Here is an 18,597-nt window from a genome sequence, read left to right as displayed (position 1 = left end):
CCTCTCCCATTTTTACATTATTCCTTCCTTGAGGTGAGTTGCTGTACTGTTACTTGGATTCATGAGCACACGGGCCACTGTCCAGCTAAGATAATTCTAACAGGCATGTGAAATGACTCAGGTACTTTCCCCTGGGACTGATGATGGTGTTACTGATGCTGGTATTGAACCTGGGCCTTGGAGCTGGAAGGAGGCCCTGGGTGTGTGTTGTGCTCACTGGAAAAAGCAACGATGATGTTAGGTCACGTGAGGTCGTGAACACTACAGAGAGTGTGGTATGTTTTGTACAGGCTTTATTGTAAATAAGTGAAGTTCTGATCATCTCCATTTTGGAGAAAAAAAGCTTTAATTTATTCTAGAGAATGTAGGAGCTAGTCTATGAAATACAATGGCAGGAAACTGAAAATCAATGAAAGAAATGTACATGTTGTTTAAATAAAATTTGTAACCACAAGAGGTGGCTGATACAGAAAATATAATTAAAAAAAGGCTGAAATATGGATATTGAGAATGTTTGGGGTCATCACTGACTGTAACAGACTGTGTTAGGCAGTAATTACATTTCAAGATTCTGTTTACTCCTGTGTGCTAAAGAGCAGGGTGTGTTCCCTTGCTGCACTGGACAAATGACCCTGCATCACCCTGTCACAGGCTCTTTGCCTGTTGCTCAACTTGAACTAATCAGAGAGACTCATCTGACTTATACGTTGAAGCTTCATTTCATACCTATGTCCTACTCCATAATTTGTTGGCATTACTTATTTTTTTAATAGATCACTTTGGTGCACAGTGATTTGCTTGGAGGGTCTTGCTGTAGAGGTGCAGCTAGTACACATCATTTGGCTTACGCTCGACAAGAGGTCATCCTGAGGATGCTGTGATTTTAAGTCTGTGAAATACTGTAACCTTTCTTAGTGCAAGGGATTGGTTATAATTAAGGGGATTTGTAAGTAGAAACTTTGTTTAGGCTATATCTACAGAGGTAACACTGTCTGGATTGGATTCTGAAGATGTACACACACTTCTGTATGGAGATGTGGCTGAACAGCTAGGAGAGAGTTTGAACAAATACAAACAGGAGGCAAGGGAGCAGCACCCCAACAAATGTCAGAAAAGGCATTCTTTATTACATACTCAGCAAGATCAAGCAGAGCAGAAGCTGTAGGACCAAAAAAGAAGCAGTGCACAGTGTAAGAGGTGTTTGGTTTGGGGTTTTTACCTGCTTTCTCCCTTGCTTCTGTTCACTAGTGATATGATGGGGAGCAGTCTGCATTGCGGTGTGCCTGGTGACTCCCCTCTATAGCTTGTCTGCAACCCCCTCTGGTTTTAGAGAAGGCAGTGGTTCTTTTGGGATTATGGCTGGCACTAGCTGGGAGGAGGTCAGAACATCAATGGGGGCTGTTTTACCACCATTGTGAGTCAAAAGGGGTGTGAACTTCAAGTTACATCATCTTGACCTGTGCCTTCTGCTGTCCTGGCCCCCTCTGATGTAGTCAGGACTTTCTCTGGGTCAGGCCTTAAAAGCAGTATGCAAATCTGTTCAAGAACAGAGAAGGCTTAGTCGGTTGCTCTCTTGACCCTCCCCGCTGTACCTTGCATTAGCCTCAGGGGCTCACGTGGGCAGCCTGAATGTGCCCAACAGCGGGGTGAGAACACAAAGGACCAGTGTCCTTTCCACCAAGAGAAGACAAGAGAAAAGGGATGCAAAGAGTGCTATACCAATCAGCTCTGCCACTCTGTGGGGTGATAAATACATTGTATATGCATTTTCATACATTTTTCTATATGTTCTGCATGTGTGACTCAATCGAGGGAGTTACCTTCCTTTTTCTACTCATCCTCCACTCCCCTAACTGCTTACTGGCTTTGGTTTATTTTGTTTTATGTTAAAGGGAATAAATTTAAATGAAAAATTAAATAAAAAGGGACTAAGTAAGTGATTCTGCCTTGTAGTTTCCTGTAGGATACAGAATTGGGTCATCGGAGGGAATTTAAATTCTTGAAGAGGAACAAGCGAGAGGTTGGTGTTCACTTTCGTTTGTCATTTTGCTAGGAGTGTAATAAACCCTAGGCAATGGATGGGGATGTTATTGTTCTCAGGTTGATAAAGGCTGCATGGAAAGTACTGTTCAGTTCTCTTAAATAACAGAGCTGCCAAATTATAAACAAACTCAGAGGAGCACACGAAGTCTTATGAATGTTATCTCATTTTACAATGCACAATATCCTGCCCTTTATTAAACCACCTAAGGGGTGGACAGTGAGAATCAAGGAGAAGGCTCTTACTGTTCCCACTGGACTTCTCCAGCTCTTGTTTCAGTAAAAACGAGAAATCAAATAAATAAATCTCTCTCATCTAGAAATGATGTCATACTGTCAGGGACAGAGGCGCTCTCAGAGAACACTGCTATGGAGGAGGCTCAGCGGGGTCAGCTCACTGACCACCTTGCCAAGGCAGCATCGGCTCCCTCACAGCCCTCCTGACAAGTGCTTCTCTGGCTTTTTCTCCAACCTCAGTGACAAACGTTGCGCAGTCTCCCCAGGCTGTTGGTACTGCTGCATCGAGGTTTCCCATCACAAAGCTCTGGTGAGGGGTCAACAAGTTGTACATCAAGCCCTATAACCACGATTAATGTGTGGGGCTTTTCACTGACTTGCAGGCAGATGAGGTGGTGGCTTCTCTGGGGTGACAGTGGGTACGCAGGGTGTGGCCCCTTTGCTGTCTTTACAGGGAAATGGGAAAAACCATTTTTCTGCATAGCAGGAGGCTTCTTTCCTGTCTTCTGCCTCTTGGCTCATGTACGTGAGAGAAATCTGATCTAGAGACTTTGCTGCAGGAGCCTGTGAAAAGATGAGCAGTGCTTTGGAAGAGCTTCTGGGTCACAGGGGTTTTTTATTTTGTTTTACTTCTTAAGATACAAATTTAGAAACTCATTAAAGCTTTGTCCTTATGGATTAGATGTACTTAAAACAACTACAGGATTTTCTCTGAAGGGTATGATAGAATTTGTTGACAAGATTAAGGACAGGCGAAGGGTGTCATCTGAAGCCCGCGGAAGTCAGGGGCTTCACTGACAGTTAAGGGTTTTGTATCCAGCCTTCAGAATTTTACAGGGAAAAAGGAAAAAGAGCTTACTTTACTTCTTGGAGAAGTAATAACTCATTACTACTTCCTAATAGAAGCCATGGGCATTGATTTCCCATAGATTTATGTGTGGTGGTTTGTAGGACTAATTTTTATAAATGGTTTCTGTTTGCACACGTAAGCAATCTCTTACGGCAGTGTCTGTACAACTACCATTAAGCAAATGGTTGTCATTAGCAGGTACTATTTTTAAGCTTAATTTTGTTTAAGTGTTTTATTTTTTTAAATCCAGATACCTGTGAAATTGCAAAATGGGAGGAAAAAGAGTCCATATCTAGTTCAGATGGCGGCGAAATCTTTGAGAACATTGATTTTTGAAAGCATCTTAAAAAGATGGACACAGCTCTACAGCTTTGACTATGTAATTCCAAATATAATTCTAAATCCTATTAATTCTAAATATAGTTGCATGAAAAGAAAAGGAAGCTGAGGGAGAAATACAACTGCATGGAATAAATGGGTCTCTTAAACACATTTACGTTCTACATTGAACTTACTTGTCCTGAAACCTGATTTTTAATCTTACCTCAGGTAATAGATTTCTCTTCAGCAGTTTCTTTTTAGAGTAATGCCTCAGCCAAGGGAATGTGAAAATTAACAATCTTCAAGTCCTATTTTTGGAGGTTTATAACTCAAACATTGACTCTCAGGTGACGCGTGCTGTGTGAGGTCTCTGGTGTCCCGGCAGGGAAGTTTCGCTCTTCCATTAACTGCTCTTTGGGTTATGAGAGCTCCTGAGATGGGGCTTTTCTGATGTCATCTTTGTGTGGGACAGCACGTGTGAGAGGGCAATTGAACGGTGTACCTGCAACGCTTTTGGTTTCTAGGCTTTTCACTGTTTCATCTCTGAGATGTTACCTCTCTGACAGTGCAGTTAGAGATGGGGTGTGCTCTGAGTGTTGAGAGCTCTGTATTCTGGTCTGAAGAATGATTTGTGAGGTGCTGAGATGTCTACCCACCTTGTGCATGTGAGAGCCGTGCCTGGTTTCCAATGTGCTCTGTGAAGTACTCTGTCATGGCAGTTCCTGGGAGCTGTTGTTGTGCCCAAATAGCTCTGAATGAACAAGCATTTCACTGCCTTTTAGGTGCCCCTCATTTCTAGATACCTTTCTAGAACCTTATGCAAGAAGCTATTTTAGCAGTAATTCTTTATAGAGTCTCCTGTTACCTTTGCCTCCAGGGCAAGGGAGTCCTGTTAGTTCTGTGGGAATCACAGCTGTCGATTTCTACTCCCTTTCTTCTAGCTGCTGAAAGGGTTCAGGAGCCTGACAGAGGCTCCTCTTCTCCTGGCACTTCTTTGGGAAATACCTTTTTCATTAACCCAGATGTTCTGGGATCTAGCTTCTGGGATGTACCTCAGTGTCTAGGTACCAAGGATCATATGTGCTAGTGACTGAATGGGGGATGCTTTCAATCTAAATTGGGATTCCTTGAGGAAATCACCTTTGTCCTGGGAGCTGCCATACCTGGCTAAGCCTTTGTACTTTTAATGCCAGCTTTGAGTGTGTGATCAGGATCAGGTCCTGAGCAGAATGAGCATAGCATGGGTAAAGGTAGCAGATTTGATCTTTACTTGCAAGTAATGCAACAGGCACTTTAAGCTGCCCTCAAGAAAACTCTAGATACGTGGTAGTTACTGCTGTAAATGCATTATAAATCAGTAGGCTGCTTTGTGCAAGGAAAAATGATTTCCTGCAGGTGCTTTAATGTTTACTAAACCTTCAGTTAAGGGTTTTAAAACATGTATGGGATGCTTTTTTCATGAAACTTTTCCATTATTTAAAGCGTCTATTAATCTCTTCTTAATTATTTATGTCATTTAAATTTTACATGTTACTGCCACAAGATATAGCTACCTTTGCTGTAAGAAACACTGCGCTGTCATGTATTACACTTCGGGGCGAGGTTAAGGCTCAGTCATGATGCGCTATGCCTGGATTTAAGAAACTGAAGAGTCATGGGTCTCAATTAATTCCCTCTCTCCTTCTCTTGGCTTTCCTATCTGTTACAGCTTTGGGAAATACCTGCAAACTGCACCATTTGATGTGATGTAAATTTAAAGAATTGCTTAAGGATTTACATTTTTTATACACACATTTTGTTTCAGTGAACTTTTACATCTTCATGTAATTAGAAGGTTTTCAAAGTCTCGAGTTATCTACTGAAATCAAGAGAGATTTTTTTCCTGGTAGCTTCAATGGGAACAGAGCTGGCACTTGCCTGATTTTTAAAGGCAGCCCCATAAGTTGTTATATGACAGCTCACTGTCAGCATTTACAGTGGATTTACAGGGGATGTCAGCATTTATGGTGGGACTGTACAGCATTTACACTATAAATATACCCATTAGATAAGTTGTTAGGAAGGTGGAAGAGTTACTGTTCGCTTCAGCTGGGATAGGGCCTGGCTGCCGGCCAAGCCCCAGCCACTCGCTTTTGGCTCGCTGCGGCAGGCGTGTTCTTCTGGACTTTGGCGTGATGGCACATGATTTTCTCAGTGTCAGCCAGCATGTACCAGACCAGAGAGTACAGCAGCTCTGCTGGAGTAGGCAGCATGCTGACGCGAGTACAGGGCAGTCCCTTTCACTGCAGTGGGTGCCTCTGAAAGACGGGATGAGGTCCTGTGATTTACAGCGGACCTTGGATTAGCACCCGTGTTTCCTGATGCTGGCGGCAGTTCATGGTCTGTTCTTGGGGCCAGCTCCCCCATCGCTTCAGCGAGGCTGTAGTTCTTAACGTGAGTTAGAGTTCTTCTTACAGTGCTTGGGGCAATTATAATATGGTATTTGCGTAGCAAAATGCCAATCCATGTACATATTGGTGTGGTATCCACATGGCTAGAAAGGAAAATCAACCTGTTATGTGTTCACGGAGCTGAATGCAGGTGTTCTGGTAGTAGAAAGAACTGTGGAGAGAAGTGGTGGATGCTCTGCCGGAGGTCTGCACCACCCATCCTGTTCTGCGAACAGGTCCTGTTCTGTGCGGGTGGGATTCCCTCCCGAGCACTTTGTCTGCTTGGGGAGCTCACGTTGATGTGTTTAAAGAAAAGAATACAGGCTTGTGGTTATTAGTTCCACCTATGTCCTGCTAATGGGGGTCTAAATCTGTGTTAAATCAGACTCAAAACCGTAGGCACATGTAGGTGTTAGAGGCATGCTGTGTTAGGCAGACGCATGTCTCTCAAAGCAGCACTTGGCCCTTCAAGGGCAAAGATGTCAGGTCCAGACCCTGAGGAAGAGCTGCGGCTCTGCTGCGTTCCTGTCTGTCGAGGCCTGCAGGCTGTGGGCAAGATGTGTTTTCACGTCGATGACAGTGTTGGTGCAGCTGCAGTCAGATCCTGAACTGACAGCTCATCCTTAGGACAGCTCTGTGGATAGTTTTCCATCATGTCAGTCACTGGTACCACATCTGCTGTAATTTAAAGAAGCTTTTGTGGTCGAGGGAATAAAGAATATGGAGCTTGTCCTGTGTTTTTAGGGAAAAAGGCTTCTCTTCACACCTGCCTGCATTGAATAATGCAAGTAAAGAAATGGGGACTGAACTTTGACTCGGTCCCTGCACATTAATAATCTTACCCATACAGCTTGCTATAGCGGCTCTTCAGGATGGGGACATTTTCTGAACTGGCTTATTACGGGAAGTATGTGTCACTAACCATTTTCTCTCTGGAGCTGGGGAGAGGCCCCTGGGATAAATAGGAGCAATTCCTGTTTGAACGGAGCATTTAAAGGAGAGGATCTATTCTGGTCCCCATGCATGTGGCTCAGCTCACCTATATGATGCATGCGGGACAGAGGGATGTTGGGTGGGCTGGGCAGACACTACCAGTTCTTGAACTGCAGCAAAGGAGACCCTTGGTGACTTTATTTGCCTTTTGTTCCTTCCATACTATGTAACAGCAAGTATGAGGAGTTCTGATAACTCCCATTTGGAAGGTGGAACGAGATCTTGAATCAGCTTTGGCTCAAGTTAGTTTAGTTTTGCTAAAACCATTCATCCACCCTTGAACATCCTGAATTTTATAGCTGTGTGGCAAGCTGTATGTGCAAGAGAAAATTGTTGGTTGGAAACCAAAGTGCTGTGAAAACCCTGGGATGGAAAGGCTGGTGTGCAGAGTGGGTGTAACTTACCTGTAAGTGCTCTCCTGCACACTGTCCCTCTTGGTAGGCAGCCCATTGAGGGACGGAGGGATGGCTTAAAAGGACACCGCGTGCCGATCTTCAGAGTCTCTGATGAAATCTCTCTCTGTATTCGTTGTCAGCTAGTTCCCCCTCCGATACTTTTGTAAGATGGGGAATTAATTGATGGGAATTGGCAGCAGAGCTATTCTCCCAGCAAATACAAGGTCTGCCTACTAGTATGAAATGATGCATATTTTTAGAGGTTAAATACAGCTATTTGTTCATGTTCAAAATGTTTCTGTGTGTATGCCAGAACTTTGGAAAAGGCCCAAAAGTGGCACACCTGAAATGACTTTTCGCTCTTTGGAAACTTGTCCTCAAACTTCTCTTTGCCACTGGGTCTAACTTGATTTGAATGTTTTGTTTGGGTGTTTTGTTGTACAGAAAAAGGGGTTTTTTTGCTTACGTGCATTATAATCTTCCATGTTCATTCATATGGCCTCGATCTTGCTGCCTTTTTCAAACCATGTTTGTCTTCTGTGGGTTTTCCAGCTGCAAAAATACACAATGTGAATGTTTGCCCTGGGGTCAAAATGAAGCCTCTGAGTGTGAAATTTGACCATGTGGATATTTATCCAGCTGATAAACTTGTCAAATCTAAGACACATGTTTGACAAGAAGATAGGCAGCAAATTTTTGAGGGCGTGGACGTATATGTTGCCTCTTGCTGCTTTCCAAGGGCTTTCCAGTAGTTTTGTTAGCGTGTCTCAAAGAGTTCAAGCCAATAGTTGCATTATGGTGGATGATGCAAAGATGTAAGGAAAACGCTTGTTAATTCTCAGTCTCAGAAATTGTTAGATAGTGACAATAGTGAGAATGGGATAAAACCTCAGGACTTTTTTGTGGTCCTTAGTGAGAGTTTCTTCATGTAAACACACCATAACAGCAGAGAAAAGCCTTAGGATGCTGTTGGTGAGTTACGATTGCCTTCATGAAGTGAGAAATCATACTTTAAAATGTGCATATGTCGTTTGTTCTAATGTAATAAGCAAAAACTATATAAAAGTAATTTCACTGGGGGGAAATAGTAATTAACCTATCCTGTTATCATGAAACCGATTTCTTACTAGAGAGAGTTCTGCTGGGGATAGCAATCTTCCCTTTGATTATGTGCTATTACGTTATGAAAACTGCAGTCAAGCTCATCTTTCATTCAGCAGATTTTCAATTTAATGTAGTATGAGCTTATTGAGCTTAAACTTGGTGTGAAGATTGCTAAAGGTGACATTTCAAATAAACATCATTTTCCTGCTGGCTTTTCAGGGAGATGCTGGGGCAAATGAATGACAGACGAGAAATAATCTTACAGTTAAGAAATATGACTTGTAAAATTTGGGTGTTTTGAGTAGCAACAGCCCTAATTTCTTTTACGCTTGATTAACTTCTGTATTGTGGTTCACGGGGCCAGACAGGTTTAATTACAGTGTGAAGCAACTTGCCATGCTCGGTTAGACTGAGTCCTTGCTAAGGAGTCTTCCAGGTCTCTTAAAGTCTGCAGCAGCATGGGTGGCGTGTGGAAACCAATTACCGGTGAAAATGTAAACTTAACAATTAGCAGGTAAAGGCCCATGTTTGGGAAATGAGTCTCAGCATGATGAAAATAGATACCAATCCAATAGCATCGATTTCAAGGATGCTGATGAAAGAAGTTAGGTGCTCCTGGGAGAGCTGCCCAGCCCTGCAGCTCGCATCAGGCAGCTGTTTTTGCAGCTGGGCGGGGGGTGAGAGAGAGTCCCAATTTGTCCTTAGTTTTGGTCCCCACTTTGGGTATATAAATTGGCTAATAGGTAAATTCTGCAAATGAAGATTCATGCCTCCCCTGGGTCTTATGTGACCCGTCAAGTTCCAGGCAGCATTGCCGCCAAGAGGGATTGAGAGTGCCTCTGAGCTTCTGCCAGTTGCGGAGAGGAGGGGCAAGAGCTCACCCAAAGCATATGTATCAATATACCTAAAGAATAAAAATATCAACAGGATATAAATACTCTGTTTATCCACACATCCCTGCCTGGGAGCACAGCTAACCTTTGAGTGGGTCCCGCACCCCTTTGCTGGTTGCATTGTGTTTGCCCAGTTGTGAGAGGTACAACACAGGGGATCTCCTCCTTGACATCCCCTGCGCCCGGTGGAGCCACAATAGGCTTGGCCAGATGTGAGGTTGGTGCTCAGTTACACCGCATCTTAGGTTGTGGCTGCTCTGATATCAGTCATCTCCAAAATTACATGAGCCATTTCAGTGCACTCTAAAGGCGGAAGCGATTAGTGGCAATACACCCTGCCAGGGGTGGCAAAGCAGCTGATCGCAGAGATACACATCAGCCAGAGGAAGTAAAATTTAAACTCCCTTTTAATTTGTGCCGAGACATTAAATGTGAATTATGAACCAGTGCTGTTTAATGAAAGACGTGGATTAGTGGCAAATTTAATCTGGTGTATTACTCTACTGAATCAACAGCCCTTTCTTTTTAGGATAAAAGTGACTTTGGTTTGAGATGTGATCTGTTTAGTGTGCTAGGTGGCCCATAGTTCTGTGGGTCTGACCACTTCAGTGTGGAAAGAAATTTCATTGGAAAGGGTTGCAATGTACAGAGAGAAGCTGGTTAGGTGGCTCCAGCAGTGGGTGTCATTTGGGCTTTGACAGGAGCTAGTGCAGGAAAGTAGGAGTTGGTACTGCAGAGCCAGCGTTTTGAGACAGAATTGGCTGGTGCCAACGCTTAGCACGTTCAGTGGCAAATGCTTTGGTGCTCAAGGGATTATAGATTTTTTTGGGGGTAATGGATGACTTAAGAAAACGGACTAGAAAAAACAATCAGTTCTTTTTAAATTCATGGAGAATTTTGTACCATAACATAAGAAACATTGAGTTGGTGTTAAGAAAAAAGCAGTAAAGAGAGGATGATTTTCTGAAAATAACTTTACTGATTATTACTTATTTCCTCTGATTTACTTTTCCAACCAGGTCTGAGTTCCTCAGTCTTCCACAAAAGATTTGTCTCATTTGTTATTTCAAATTGAGGTCAAGTTTCCTTTCTCTGACTCCGCTTCCTTCTCTTTCTCTTTTCCATTCTGAAAACTTAGAATCCAAGCACAAGTCTATCCCATGTTTTTTTTCTAACCAAGAGATCCAATCCTTTTGAGACCTGACCCTTTAATCTTCTAGTCTTCTAAAACAGATCAATGACTTGCATGCTGGGGCTTACACAAGCATTTCCATCAAAATATAAAGTGTCCTTGGTCAGGATGGCAATCAACAACCACATCTGGAACGTGGCAAAAGGCTTTTTTTACTGGTGTGTCTTGTATGGGAAGCTGGTGTCTGTTCAGTGACCAGTCTGAAAGACAACTGGTTTGATCATTTATAGCCCTGGAGCTGTGTCCTGCTCACAGAATCACCACTCTCTTTGGTGTCTGTGCTTGAAGTTTTGCTTGAGGTCAAAACCCGAAGGTGCTTAGAGGCAAACGGGTCTCATAGGAATTAATCTCACTGCGTATTGTACCTCTGCTCTGTTCAGCTGAAAATGATGCCCTCAGTCACGTCTAGATGGTGAGTAGGTGACACTCTTGATGCTTTGGTGACATGGGGACAAAGGTTTCATGAAAATGTTGCCCAGACAGCTCTAACTCTTTTTTTACTTACGGACTTGCCATGGTTACTGAATTTATGCACATGGGGAATTCCGGTATAACCCTGGTGAATCTTGGGCTTTTCCTTGTTCTCTGGTCATGGGAAGTCGGTTCCTGGGGTGGCGGGGTGGCGGTGTTACTGAGATATCCAGTTTCCCTTTAGGGGAATTCCAGTTAGTTTATAGGAAACTGAAAGAAAAGAGAGATATCAAGAGCATTCTCTGCCCTTTGTGGGGAATACAGAAACAAAATCCTTCTGCCCATCTCCTGTATCAAGGGCCAAGTTAGAGCTCTCCTCAGTGATGTTAACCCTTCACAGCATCCTTTACCAGAGGAAGTACTTCATTCAAACCAGAGAAAGTCTGATGCCTTTTAATACCTTCCTCTTGTCACCATGTGCATTCTGCAACCATGGCACTTTTTTTGCTGCCCTGTAAAGAGTAAATTGTCCCTGCATGCTGTCTGAGGAGCCAGGTCTCTGGTCATGATAGAACAAATACCCTCAGCAAAATTCAGCCAACTGTACTCGTTGCCCTGCAAGCATTCCTTTAGCCAGGAGCGAAAATGAAACCTGGGGATATTGGGAACCCTTGAAGCGGAAGGATTTGTGACACGCAGGTATGGAGACAGAGGTGGAAAATAAATATCAACTCGCCAGCACTCTCCAAGCTGTAAGTGGTTTGGAGATGTGTTCAATGTCCTTTTGTCTTTTGCCTGTTTGGAACAGCAGGACAAAACCAAACACCCCAAACCCCAGCAAAATGGAAAATCCAGTGAAAATCCAAAGCAGACAGTTCCCATTAGTACTCTTGTGGCTCCAACCACTGCCCAGGTGCTTTGGGGTACCAAATTCTGCTTGTGTGGTGAGAAACGATGGGACTTGGCACTCTGCTGGAAGAGTTGGATTTCTAATGGCGTTGGATCCGGAGTACTCAAGAAAAGGTCATCTCAGCTGCCTGAGACAATGCCGCTTTCCTTGGAAAACACGGCCCGGCTGTGCCAGTGGCTGTCAGCAGTGAGGCACGGAGCGTTCAGCGCCTGCTCTGCCTGATAATTCTGCTGCGGCTGTTGTTGCTGAACTTCACTGAAATGTGTTTATGCTACAGGAAAGACAAGCTTATAATTTTCCTGAGCTTCTGGCACATTTCCAGGAAGAAGTTGTTTTGTGTGTCAACTGTTTCTGGAGCCCGTATACTGTAATTGCTGCTATTAGAAGAATGGGAGGCAAGGAGATTCCTTGTGCTCTCCAATCCCATGCTTTTGAGATTTTTCTTTTAGTCTTAAGACTGGAAGTTTTTTGTGAAACCTCGCCTTCTCCACAGCCAGTGACACAAGCCTGCCCTGAGCCTGCCCCGGAACTGCCAAGAGCAGCTAAGGATGGTTCTTTGCTAATTAGTGGAAACCAGATAGTTTGTGCCTTCTGGGTTGTTGGGGGTCCTTGGGTGTGTAAGATTTTGAAGTGTTGGGTCCTGCACTTTGGTCATAACAACCCCAGACAGTGCTACAGGCTTGGGACAGGGGGGCTAGAGAGCTTCACAGAGGAAAAGAACCTGGGGGTGCTGGTTTAAACTTGCCTGGACATGAGCCAGCAGTGTGCCCAGGTGGCCAAGAAGGCCAATGGCATCTTGGCTTGCATCAGAAATAGCATAGCCAGCAGTGATCATCCCCCTGTGCTCAGCTCTGGTGGGGCTACAACTCAAATACTGGTTCAGTTTTGTGCCCCTTACTACAAGAAAGACATGGAGGTCCTGGAGCATGTCCAGAGAAGGACAGTGAAGCTGGTGAAGGGCCTGCAACACAAGTCTTAGGAGGAGCAGCTGTGAAAACTGGGACTGTTTATCTTGGAGAAGAGAAGGCTGAGGGAAGACATTATTGCCCTCTACCACTACCTGAAAGGGGGTTGTGGTGAGCTGGGGATCAGCCTCTTCTTGCAGATAAGTAGCGATAGGACAAGAGGGAGTGGCTGCAAGTTGCATCAGGGGAGGTTCAGGTTAGAAATGAGGAGAAATTTCTTCTCAGAAAGAGTGGTTGGGCATTGGAAAGGGTTGCCCAGGGAGGCGGTGGAGTCACCAGCCCTTGCAATGTTCAAGGAAAGGTTGGATGAGGTGCTTTAGGACATGGCATAGTAAGTAATATAGGTGATAGGGGGACAGTTGGACTAGATGATTCTGTGATATCTCACTGTACTTAGGGCCCTGGGTAACCCTTAACTCTAGCATGGTGCTGTGGTCCTTATTGCAAGACCGATGTCAAAGCAGGTGGCTGGAGGAAGCATCACGGGATGTCCTCCGGTGGGTGGTTTGCCAGCTGAGGTGAACGGATTTCCTTACACACAATGTGATGTAAACAATGCGAAGGAGGGTGAGTGATACAGGTTTTCTCCTGCTCTTCCAGGAGCTGACCGTGAAAGCAGGGCTGTCCCGATATATATATTGTGAATATAACTCTCCTGCCAGAATGTGTTACAGACCTTTTATTTATGTTCTAAGCCACAGGTCATAAACTTAATTTTGATCCAATTATTTTTGCATTTTGGCCAGTACTTTCTGTAGAAGAAAAAGCCCCCAGCCGTCTTTTGGCTGCATCCACTTCCAGCAGCGAAAAGGAAACCGGGCATTCCTGGAATTACTCAGAATTCCTTTGTCTGTGCAGGGCAGGAAGCCAGGCAGCATTGTTTTAACAGCCTTTTGCTAGCCTTCAACCTCGGAGGCCGTCTTTATTTCTCCATTTTCTTCAGAAATTGCAGGATGCTCTCCACATTTTGTTATGGCAGCTACCCTGACAGCTTGTTTACACACTTAATCTGCCTTCCTCGCCCTCAGCACTACAGTCTCTGAGCTCATCCCCATGTAATGACATAGTAGGTAGTCTGGTTGTGCTGGCTTTAACTGCAGCGGTCATATTAAGTAATATAATCTGATTTGTAATTCCTCCCCCCCGACTGTTTTACTTGCAGTTTTCCTTCAGTTTGTGGTTACAGTCACGTATGTCTTTTATTGCCCAGAACTCTGGGAGTAATTGTGTCTTTTTGTCTTCATTCTAGAAAGTCTCGAGAGATGCAGTCCTAGCTTGCAGCTGCTGGGGTGGTAAAATGTTGGTGGTTTTTTCTTTCTAGAATGTATTGTATTTCACAACTTTATCATATTTCAGTATTAGTATTAATCAGAGAGACATGCTAACGGTGACTGGACTGTCCCACCTGCTCAGGCAATGCTCAGCGAAGGAGGAAAAATCTCTTCTTTGTCACTTTGCCTGAAGGGGCAAAGTTTCAGTCCTTGTAATCCTACCAAGAAAGCCTTGAGGACACGGTCAGAGTGAAACCCCAGGGTCTTCAAGGCAGGCGGTGAGTAGACAGGCTCACCTCGTGTGCACATAACACACACAAACATGTGCAGTCTCGACTCCTGAGATCCATCTTCTTGTTCCATGTGTCCTGCAAAGCATCAGAGGGACCCAGTTGATGGTGGTTGGGAAGAAAGGGCCCTCAGGAGGTCATGCAGCCCCTTTTCCTGTGCCCAGGGTGAGGGGACTAGGAGGGACTCACTCTTGATAAATCTCAGCGTGAAGGACACGATGGTTTCCAACAGCCTTTGTAAACAAAATCCTTGCTCAATTATTTACATGTTTAGGGAGAGGAAATACGTAAATTGCTTTCCCATTAGTGGAGTGACCAGGAAACAAACAGCTGAGACCTTGTTGGAAATATTTGTTTTGTTCCGATGCTCCAGATAAGCAGCTGTGAGAGCTCTTAAGTCTGACTGCTCCGTGAGTCGCTCTCAGCTTTGTCTGGATGCCAAAGCCCCTTGCACACCAGAACAAAGCCCTGTAGCCCCGATGAAAGGCGTGCAGATGACGTAACTACTTGCAGAATTATTGCGACTGTTGGTTCAGCACTTTCATGTTCTAGAACCCTCCCTCTGCTTGACCAATTCCGCCCACACGGAATTAAATGGTACTTGGTACACAGGAGGAGATGGTGCAGCCAATAGCGGTGTGGCATCGGTTCCTGTGCTTAGGAGGGAGCTCACAGTGAGACATGAGACCCAGAAATGGCCTTGCTGGGTGGTTGATGGCAGCGTAGTTTTGCAGGAGGCTTGCTGCCCTTTTTTAGGGCTCCTTGGAGATGTGTTTGAATCTTGCTCTTAAATATGGGTAGGAGGAACCGTGTGTCCCACCACATGAATGGGGAAAAGTGAGAAAGGTCCCTGTCTCTGGGAGAGCTTCCATGCCTAAAAACACAGTGTGGAGGTTTGCAGCACCTGAGTCCCCTCTGCCAACAGTTGTGGTCCTGGCTGTGGTTCGGCAGAAGCGAGGGCTGCTGAGAGTCTCTCTGGAATAATCATGTCGTTTCAGCATCGTATCAGGACACCAGGGGCAGCAGCTCAGATCTCCAGAAATCAGGGCGATAAAGAGGAGAGGCTGAGGCAGGATCCTGCATTAGGTGGGCGCCTGGTCTGGTCGGGTACAGATCTCTGAGGCCAGGTTTGTTTGACATGCCTGGAAGATGCATGAGGCTTCTACAGAGTTTTCCAAAGTGCTGAAGCAGGTTAGTAAGCTGGAGTTGGATATTTAGACTGATTTCCAGCCCTTGAGATCCCTCTTGGACCCTTCCCCTCCCAGGATTTTGTCTGGAGACATGAGTGCTCCAGCTGAGGATGAAGCAGCCCAGTCCTCATGTCACATGGCCTGACAGGCATATGTTTGGAGATGAAGCACCTACAGATACTGGCAGATTTTTGCTTAAACCGTGTCATTTGAATACTTCTTTTTATTACTCCCTTCCACATTCAGCCCCAAAAAATCTTCGTGAAGAGATGAAGATTATACAGACAACCTTCTCCACTGCTGCTGATGTGAAATGGATGATTAATTTTGCCTCAGAATTAGGTTCTGTGATGAGTTTGCCACTGGAGTAATTATACAAAACGGTCATCTTTCTTGCTTTAAATGTGGCCAGGCTCAGTGGGGAGAGGGTGGCATTGTTACACTGTGGCTCTTTAATGGGCAGGGGGAAGCGAGAGGGTAGTTTCAGTCTTGAGGACATATTTAATCTTACAACATCTTTTACTGCATTTAATAGCCTGTCCTACATCTTAATCACTCTGTGTAAAGAAATTAATCCCCAAACCCCTTTCATCCTGATAATGTTAAATCTTCACTGGTTTTGTCCCCATTAGCTTGTCTTCCTCTGGCAGTTCTGCTCTTGCCTGGTCATGGGTGTGCTCCTCATCACTCATCTGTGGAAATGGATAATTATATAAATCCAGCTTCTCTTGAATATTGGATACCTGCTTGTTTTGTAGCTTTCCCCATCGTGTTTCCCAGTGAACATCCATCATGTAGTAAGATACTCAGGATTTGGGGGAGCAGATCGTCCCACTTCTTTTTGTGGTGACCTGCTGCGGTTGGTGTCTCCTGCTGATGCCTCTGGGAGGAGATGCTGCACTGCTGCTAAGTGCTGGTTGCTGCAGGGGCTCACGGCTTGGATGGAGATTTCAGCCATGCAGTCAGCCTGCCCTGGTCCAGGGGATGCCTGCAACGACATGGAATTGCTGTTTTCATGCCTTTGTTTCTAGAGTTGAGAGGTGTTGGGTGTCCCCCTTTGCCCTCTCTTTCCTCTTAGCGATGAGGTCCAGCCATCCTGGCAGCAGGCACTGTGTGTAGCTGCACACTGATGCTGGAGGGAAGGGTCCTTGACAGGCTGGAGAGGTGGGCCTGTGCAAACCTCATGAAATTCAACAAGGCCAAATGCAAGGTCCTGCACGTGAGTCAGGGCAATACCAAGCATAACTACAGGCTGGGCGTAGAATGGATTGAGAACAGCCCTGCAGAGAAGGACTTGGGGGTGTTGGTGGATGAGAAGCTCAACATGAGCTGACATGGTCCAGAAAGCCAATGGTATCCTGGGCTGCATCAAAAGGAGCATGACTGGCAGGTTGAGGGAGGTGATTCTGCCCAGCTACACTGCCGTCCTGAGACCCTACCTTGGACTACTGTCTCCTCATCTGGGGGAGAAGTATATGGAGCTGTTGGAGCAAGTCTGTAGGAGGCCACAAAGATGCTCAGAGGGCTGAAGCACCTCTGCTATGAAGACAGGCTGAGGAAATTGAGATGATTCAGCCTGGAGAAGAGAAGGCTCTGGGCAGACCTTCAAGCACCTTACAGTCCCTAAAGGGGCACCAAAAAAGCTGGAGTGGGACTGATGCTGAGGGCAGGGAGGGCCAGGCCCAGGGGCATGGCCTTCAGCTGCAGGAGGGCATCTGGAGAGGACTTGGGAGGCAGAAATCCTTCCCGAGGAGGGAGGAGGCCCTGGCACAGGATGCCCAGAGAAGCTGGGGCTGCCCCTGGATCCCTGGCAGGGTTCAAGGCCAGACTGGATGGGGCTTTGGGTACCCTGGGCTCGGGGGCCGGGTGTCTATGCCTGTGGCAAGGGGTGGCACTAGGTGGGCTTTGAGGTCCCTTCCCACCCAAACCAGCCTGTGATTCTGTGCCTGTGTCTCAAATGCTACCCAAGGTGTCCCATGCCAGAAGCAGACCATGAGGCTGGGGGGAGCCTGATGGACAGGTCTGGAATTCAAAATTTGATCCCGTGCTCATCAGAAAGTACAACTCATCCTTCCAATATGAAATGTGTATTGGTGGAGCTTTGAACACCACTAGTGAGCCATTCCTGGGAATGTTTACAGCTCTGGCAATCATCCCAAAGAATTTTATTCCTTTTTCTTTTCTATTCTGTGGTTGAGAATTGGGACTTGAGGCATCACAGAGAAACAGCTGTGCACTTCATCATTATTTCTCAGATACGTTTATCTTGTGTGTGTATTTGAATAATGATGTCCCTTATCGACTCCTCGTCGTTCATAAAACACTGGGATATGTTTATTTCCAAACCACAATATTGTGATAAAGACTCTGAGGTCTTCTGGCACAAATAAAGTGACACCTTTCTGTACACACCTTGAATTGCTTCTGTCCCAACTAGGTTTTCTCAGTGAAGGACTGCAGTGTCTGTTGTGGATATGCCCAAGCTGTGAAGTGGCTGCACGTAGGAGAACTTCGGTCCCGTCACTTGAGCACTGGTTGAGATGGACCAGCAGAACCAGCTGAGGTGTCATGGGATTTTAGCTGTCACATGTAGTTGGGAGGCGGCGTAAGGACATCGGGGATGTTGGTCTCTGAATGTACCTGTTATTTCATGTAGTGTGACGTATTTTGGTGTGTTTGGCCCCTGTGACTTCACTTGGTATGTGGAATGTACCTGTGCTTTGGCTCCTAGTTGTCAGCCGCAGGAGCTGCAGTGGTGGCTCCGAGCAGGCAGGTTCCTTGTCTGCGGATACTTGTGGTGCGGGGATAAGAGCTGCTCTAAATTTAGCGTCTTGGCATTCAGCTCGCTGTTTCCTTCCTTTTCCTTCTCCTCTCTGACATTGGTTCAGGAATTGATTTCTTCATTTGGTTGAGACATTCAGTATCCCTCCTGTGTTTGGTCAGTGTAAAATGCTCCTCTTTCCATCCAGCATGCTGCACTCTGACAGCCTCTCTGCTGCCCCGATTGCTGTACTGCAGGAACGGGTCAGAGCACTTCAGGCCACACAAAGTTTGCAAACGTGGCTGTGTTAGAGCTGGGTAATGCTCTTCAGAAGGAGGTTCCCCA

General features: G+C 45.5%; 1 protein-coding gene across 1 annotated transcript in view; it reads left to right on the top strand.

Annotated features, from left to right (window-relative positions):
* The window catches only part of CCDC85A (coiled-coil domain containing 85A), a gene marked incomplete at its 3' end in the record, with an annotated part of 76,046 nt that overhangs the window by 30,316 nt on the left and 27,133 nt on the right, over positions 1-18,597 (top strand). The window lies entirely within an intron of this gene.

The sequence above is a fragment of the Gallinula chloropus genome (assembly GCF_964237585.1).
Source record: "Gallinula chloropus genome assembly, chromosome: 3".
Classification (NCBI taxonomy): domain Eukaryota; kingdom Metazoa; phylum Chordata; class Aves; order Gruiformes; family Rallidae; genus Gallinula; species Gallinula chloropus.
This window is presented reverse-complemented; position numbering and strand designations above follow the sequence as displayed.